Source organism: Pinus tabuliformis, chromosome 9 (assembly GCF_031772625.1).
Source record: "Pinus tabuliformis cultivar Carrire ecotype Pingquan chromosome 9, CPIR1, whole genome shotgun sequence".
Lineage (NCBI taxonomy): Eukaryota > Viridiplantae > Streptophyta > Pinopsida > Pinales > Pinaceae > Pinus > Pinus tabuliformis.
Genome location: NC_142307.1, coordinates 1,578,630,427 through 1,578,637,964, shown reverse-complemented (window position 1 = coordinate 1,578,637,964; position 7,538 = coordinate 1,578,630,427).

Below are 7,538 nucleotides of genomic sequence, written 5' to 3'. Positions count from 1 at the left end.
ATTCATCACACAGGTTTGCAACTTAATTAATCATCACAGTATATGGAACAGATGAAACAAAATTAGGAAGAGATTCAATACACAGGGCTTGTCCGTAAGAATCCTATATAGCAAAAATCAAAATGAAGTGGCGAAAGTAGAGATTAAAGATGGAGTGGAAAGATACGTAGTATGCTCTTTAAGGATTTGATTTTCATGTCTATACAGGCTTTATACATCAATATTTGACTTCAACAAATCCATACATTCATGAGAAAATCATCTAACAATACTTACGATACAATCTGAGAAGAAAATGAAACACATATGAAGATACATAGCCATAACACATACTATAAACCCGGGTGAGTTGGAATTGCCAAAAGCTTATATTAATTTTCAATAGAGAAACAATACATCCATAATGCATAAAGCTTCCCTATGGGAAAGAAAAAATATCACAAAGTTCTAAACCCTTGTAGAGTTTCTTCTCATAGGCTTTATAGGGCTCCAGGAGGAAAACCCATTACATTATATTCCTTCTTGATTTGGCTTTAGAGATACATCATATCAAAATTAAGCATGCCTTGTAGCACAATTGTATATAACAAAAAAAGTCCCAAGGGTTAGCTCAGTTGGTCAAAATCAGTGCCTCGCCATCAGGAGGTCACAGGGTCCAATCTCCCCCAAGCCCTTGGGGTCAAGCCTTGCTAGTGGGCCACGGGGCTAGATTCCCTTCGGGGTTGATCGGCCTAGATTTTTTCGCGGACGTAGTGCCACCCGTTGACCAGGGTGTCCGTGAACCACAGCCTAAAAAAAAATTGTATATAACAAAAATATAAATGACAAAGTAAAAAAAATAGTTACATGAAAGTAAAAGTAAAAGTGTCATGATTGACACAATCTGCAATATTTTTAGTGTTGTTGGGAAGGAGGTGGTGGCTACATTGAGCGGTCGATGATCTAGAGCATAGGTGGATCGATGAACTGCTGACACCTCTGCCATAGTATTGGATTTGAGAGAGGAGACTAGAAGAATAATTGATGTGAGATCTTCAAACTGGTGAGGTATGAGTAGTCCAGACTTTCCCTAAGCAACATTTTTATTAGTCCAAGCAGCTGAAAGTCCTTCTTAAGATAATTGACCATTGTTCTCCCCTTTAGAGTGGCAGTGATCTCATGAGAGGAGTCCACACTGATTTCGGCCTCCACTAGTTGTTGTTTGTACTGGTCCCATGAGCTTAATTCACCCAATTCCCAACAGTTGGGAAACCCTACCCTTATCAGTGCTTCAAACTCTTGATTGAAAGCATCCACCTTCATTGCCACAACTCCCGGGCATTATTCAACTCTTACTCTAGATTCCTCCTTTTAGATCATCTTAGTAATTTCTATTATGGCCCCCACTCTGTCCACCACATCAATAGGCCTCAACTCACTAAGTTGCCTCTCATTCAAGAACTTGATGAACTTTTGGGCAATGTGGGAGTTCTTTATCCCATCCTCCTTAGCTATCATGATGGAATATGTAGAATTTTCTCTACAAATCAGCTAGCTCACTGGTATCATGTAGAAATTTCACCTGCAAATCAAACTGATATATGCAATGTACTAAAGCATAATACTAGATCTACATCTACCATAAACTTTGCAGAAGCTAATCAACCTTGAGCAACATCAAGCATGAACAAATATAACTGATAAGAAGGAATCAATCAAACATAACACAGAAGAATTTATCTGGGAAAAGCACCAGCCTAAAATCCCATCTCTGTATTATCAATCAAGTGGAAATCCTCAACAACATACAAAAAGAATCAACTCAAAATCTATCCTGCTCTCTCTGTACTCTGATGATATATCTCATGGACTATTTATGCCTTTATATATAGGCTCCACAAGTCCTCCAAGCTCCTATTTCCTTGTGCAATTTTGATTGGGGTCCAATGTCATAACATGTGAGAATTGGCCACATCATACCTGTTGTAACCTCAGGTCCAACTACGCAATCCATAAGGAATAATATTCCTTCTGCATGCAAGGAATATTCACAAGGAATATCCTAGCAACCGATAGTACACTGTCCCTCCATCTAATCTCAACTGGGTCTCTGTTTGAACTGACATGCATGAGTTATCCATGAGTGAATCTTCAGTTATTTGAAATGCAGTAGTTACATGCATGCAAGCATTAACTAACTGAACTCTCATTAATTTAACAAATTGTTAAATTAATCTAACTGGACTTGACTAAGTTAACTGAGCCAACTAGTTACAACTCATCCTTATCTCTTTCACTGATGGATAAATTCATCAATTAATAGATAAACTGTTGCATGTGCTCACATAGACTTCAAGTTTGATTTTCCTTAACTAATTAACTCAAACTGAATTAATTAATTAATTAATTTCCAAATTGCTGTTGATATCAAATTCGAATTTTACTTCCTATTTTTAGTCCATGGACTGACTAAAACAGGAATCCAACCTGAACTGCTAAAAATAGAACTTCTATTTTTAACACTTCCATTTTTCATTCCCTATTGCCCAATCCAACACTGGTACCCAAACTGTGATTTTTAGCACTTCCATTTTTCATTCCCTATTGCCCAATCCAACACTGGTACCCAAACTGCGATTTTTAGAACTTCTATTTTTAGCATTTCTTGTTGCCATTTTCAACACTCCCTCTCAACAAGAAAGGCTTCCTCTCGAACCCAATCCTGTACCTCTGGAATGTTCTGCATGCAACCCTCCTACCAAGTGTGGTTGCTCTAGCAACTCTCGGAACAAAAAAAACTCCCAACTGACCTCTTTGTTGGGCTAGAAACATACTCTGATGCTGAAGCTCTACCTGCTGCTGACAAGTGCTCCCTCTTTGACCTCTGTGCTACTGCAACATCTCCATGCATCTCACACCGTTGCACACCTCTCTGTGCTACCCTGCACTGGTGCAACACACTTGTGCCTCTCGCATTGCTGTAGCTTGCTAGCTCTGCGCTATCCTGGGATTCCCTGCATTGTAGCTCTCTCTGCCGCTCCATCTGCATCTGTCTCTACCCAATCAGTTTGGGTACCTCAAGGATCCTGCCCCTCCTCCTTGGGACGATCACTCCAAATCGCCCCACCTCCTACCTGGAGGTATGGCTGCATGTGATCCCTCAGCCCACGTGGCTCGAAGTTTCCCCCTACTGGAGGTCTCTGCATGAGTATATGTCTCTACTCGATCTCCTCTTAGCTTCTCTAGTTGTGGCTGCTCCACAACCTCCTGAAGCTGCTACACTAATCGTGGCTCCTCCACAATCGTTTGAGACTTCTTCTAGTGCTGCATGTTGAGAGGTAATATACTCTCTCTCTCAACCACCAAGTCTCCATCATTTGCCTTGTTGCTCAAGGCTTTGCATGCATCTTGAACCTCAAGAGCATACAGGTTCTTGACCCGTGAACCAATCTGCTTCACCTGTCTAGTCTAAGGAAAACCTTTCCCTTACTGAAGACTACATCATAGCCTTTGTCTTCCAGCATCACGATTGACACCAAGTTTCTCTTCAGTCCTGGTACATACTTGACATCAGTCAAGGTAAGGCGAGCCCCATGCTCCCTCTGAAAAATCACTGTGCCTACACCTGAAACACTAGACTTTTCATCATTACCCATCGCTGTGAGTATCTGGAGATCTTTATCCTTCAAAGTACTAAACAAACTCTTGTCGCCAGTCATGTGGAAAAAAGCTCCACTGTCAAGAAACCAACCACTTCCCACCATGGATGAAACAAGGCATGCGAAGAGTGTGAAATCCAACTCGAACTGTGAAGCAAGTGCCTCACCTTGAGATCCTTCCCTGGATCCCTTCTTGGATTTCCTCAGTGGACAATTTGTAACAAAATGGCCCACCTCATGACAACGAAAGCATCATACTTTCGATTTGTCAACCTTCTTCCCACCATGGGAAGAACTGGATTCAGGAAGAGAAACCTTCTCCTTCCCCTTCTTCGCCTTACTTGCTAAGGCACAGTTCTCTTCATCCTCCATGGATGAAGAACCGTCTCTGGTGCTCCATCTGATCTCCTCCTGCATCAAATCCGACCATAGTCGTTCCCAATCTGGCAGTTTCTCTCTTCCATTAACCGAGTCCTGGTAGCTATGCCAGCTCTTAGGAAGACCAAGGAGTGCAAGACTCACCATGTCATCATCAGCTATCACGATCCCTACACTTCCAAGCTCATCCCTGCATGAGGTGAGCTTGTTCAGATACATAGAGATCGTGTCGCCATTTTCACACTTAATCTTTCGAAGTTTGTCCTTCAGTGCCAACTTCCTCTAATCAATGATGTTCTGATAAAGATCTTTCAATGTTTTCCACATCGAAAATGGAGTCTCCTTCCCATGGAGGCTCGAGACTATGTGATCTCAAACTCCCTCCAGGATGATTCTCCTAGCTCTAGCCACACACTTCCTCCATTCCACCAACTCTTGGGCATTATATCCTGAGGGCTTGGGGACTTCTTGATCAATGAAGTCCTTCACCCCGTTATCCCCTAATACTGCCTCCATGCGATCCTTTCAGGCTATATAGTTTGAGCTTCCATCCAGTGTATACTCAAGCCTCAAACCATAGAACACCATTGATGAAATTTGAAATGTGATAATAACTCGATATCTATATCTAGAAACCACAAACTTCTTCCTTCTTGTATACTGTTCTTCCTTGATCACCTGTGCTCTGATACCATGTAGAATTTTCTCTACAAATCAGCTAGCTCACTGATATCATGTAGAAATTTCACCTGCAAATCAAACTGATATATGCAATGTACTAAAGCATAATACTAGATCTACATCTACCATAAACTTTGCGGAAGCTAATCAACCATGAGCAACATCAAGCATGAACACATATAACAGATAAGAAGGAATCAATCAAACATAACACGGAAGAATTTATCTGGGAAAAGCACCAGCCTAAAATCCCATCTCTGTATTATCAATCAAGTGGAAATCCTCAACAACATGCAAAAAGAATCAGCTCAAAATCTATCCTGCTCTCTCTGTACTCTGATGGTATAGCTCATGGACTACCTAGCCTGTATATATAGGCTCCACAAGTCCTCCAAGCTCCTATTTCCTTGTGCAGTTTTGATTGGGGTCCAATGTCATAACATGTGATAATTGGCCACATCATACCTGCTGTAACCTCAAGTCCAACTACGCAATCCATAAGGAATAATATTCCTTCTGCATGTAAGGAATATTCACAAGGAATATCCTAGCAACTGATAGTACATTGTCCCTCCATCTGATCTCAACTGGGTCTCTGTCTGAACTGACATGCATGAGTTATCCATGAGTGAATCATCAGTTATCTGGAATACAGTAGTTACACGCATGCAAGCATTAACTAACTAAGCTCTCATTAATTTAACAAACTATTAAATTAATCTAACTGGACTTGACTAAGTTAACTGAGCCAACTAATTACAACTCATCCTTATCTCTTTAACTGATGGATAAATTCATCAATTAATAGATAAACTGTTGCATGTGCTCACATAGACTTCAAGTTTGATTTTCCATAACTAATTAACTCAAACTGAATTAATTAATTAACTTCCAAACTGCTGTTGATATCAAATTCGAATTTTACTTCCTATTTCTAGTCCAGGGACTGACTAAAATAGGAATCCAACCTGAACTGCTAAATATATAACTTCTATTTTTAGCACTTCCATTTTTCATTCCCTATTGCCCAATCCAGCACTGGTACCCAAACTGCTATTTTTAGAACTTCTATTTTTATCACTTCTATTTTTAGCATTTCTTGTTGCCATTTTCAACATTCAAAATCTTTAGCTATTATTTTTTGTTCATGCATCATGTTTATGAACTCCCAATTCTTTTCCATCTCCTCAATAACCTCATTCCATACTAGTTGTTTGGCCTGCAACAGTGACATGTTCACTTTTAACTTACCCTTCATCTCTCAGATATGTTTCTTGGATTCTTGTAGGCCCTTGCCGAGGATCTCAACATTAGTCTTGTTGATCTCTACTTGTTTCTCCTTTTCGACCAAGTTTTTCTGGGCATTTTCTAGATCTCTTTGTACCTTTTTTAACTCTCCCTCTGAAAACTGGAGTTCAGTAAGGGTCTTGGTTAGATGGTCAGTGGGATTTTTGGGTTCCACAGGGATGATGATTGTGCACGTGTGCGAGTCAATCTTCAATTGCAGCTCGAATATCGTTTATTTGAGGGCTACGACCTCATTGTTCCTGTCATTGATTTCATTGGACAAGATCTCTTTTTTTGCCTCCACCTGCGCTAACTCCTTGCTCTAAACATGTTCATTGCATGGTATCTTGAGCTTGTGTCTTAGCTCTTGAATCTTTGTTTGGGAGCCCTTGAGCAGATTCTCTATAATTGACCTATCTTCAAGATTCCCCCAAGCTTCACCACGATATCCTTGAAGTTCTCATTCTGTATATTGAGAGCACGAGAATTGGCTTTCTCTTGCTTCAACCTGTGTGAAAATTTATGTAGTAGTGTTTCTGCCTTGCTGATAGTTAAGTTGTTCTTATTCATCTCATTGTATAGCATTTCCCCAAATTGCTTGTGGAAATTTATTTTGTCTGGCAGGGGAATACTTTCCATATTCAAAGACACATCCAGATTTTTGAATTTGGATCCTGAGGGAAAGATTGGGCTTGAGGATGTTGCAAGGAAAAGCTCATTTGATTTCTCTCAAATTCCATCGCTATCAACAACCTAGTGTCATATGGGGTTGAATGCGATTCTACTTGCTGGTGCATATCCTCTCTTACTTTGTTATTAATTTCTTCAATGGCCTTAAATGCAGACCAACTTGACCCTAGGATTGATGTTATACAAGTTGCACCTAAAATAACTACCTATGAAGAAGACGAGGCAGCAGACTGAGACAGATCTTCCAATGAGATATGAAAACTTGGTTGATCTAGACCTTTCTCCACTAGGCTTGTTTCCAGCTCTTCTTCTTCTGCCTCCTGAGTCTTAGTCTTTTTGGATGAGGAAGCCCCTACCATCTCAGTATCTATAATCTTGCCCATGGGTCTCTTTTGTGCTTTGCCTTTATCATTCGAAGTGTCAATCTCCATCTCTATGTCAAGAGGCCATGATTCAGAGTTAACTTTCCATTCTACCTTAGGTTTAGACTCATGCAAATAAGTCGAAGCCTTTATCTTTTCTCTCCTCTGAGCAATGACACCATGAGGGTCATAGTGCCAGAACTATCCTATGTTAAAAATTCATCTCCTTGACCAAGGCCTCAATAACTCCAAAGGCCTTCCTGGAATTAACAACAAAAGGTCCCATAAGCATTCCTAATTTGAAAAAATGCCCCTTCTTTGCAAGGACAAAGTGGAGCTGGTCAGTAGCTAGACTTTGTCTAATGAACTCTAAAGCAAATATCCTTATGGGCATGAAGACAAGAAGGTGGTAGGGGGAAGCTCACACACCCAGAAAATCTAATCTTTGTGTTGTCTTCAAACAAATACTAGTCCCCCACCCTAGTGGTCTTACTGAGTTGAA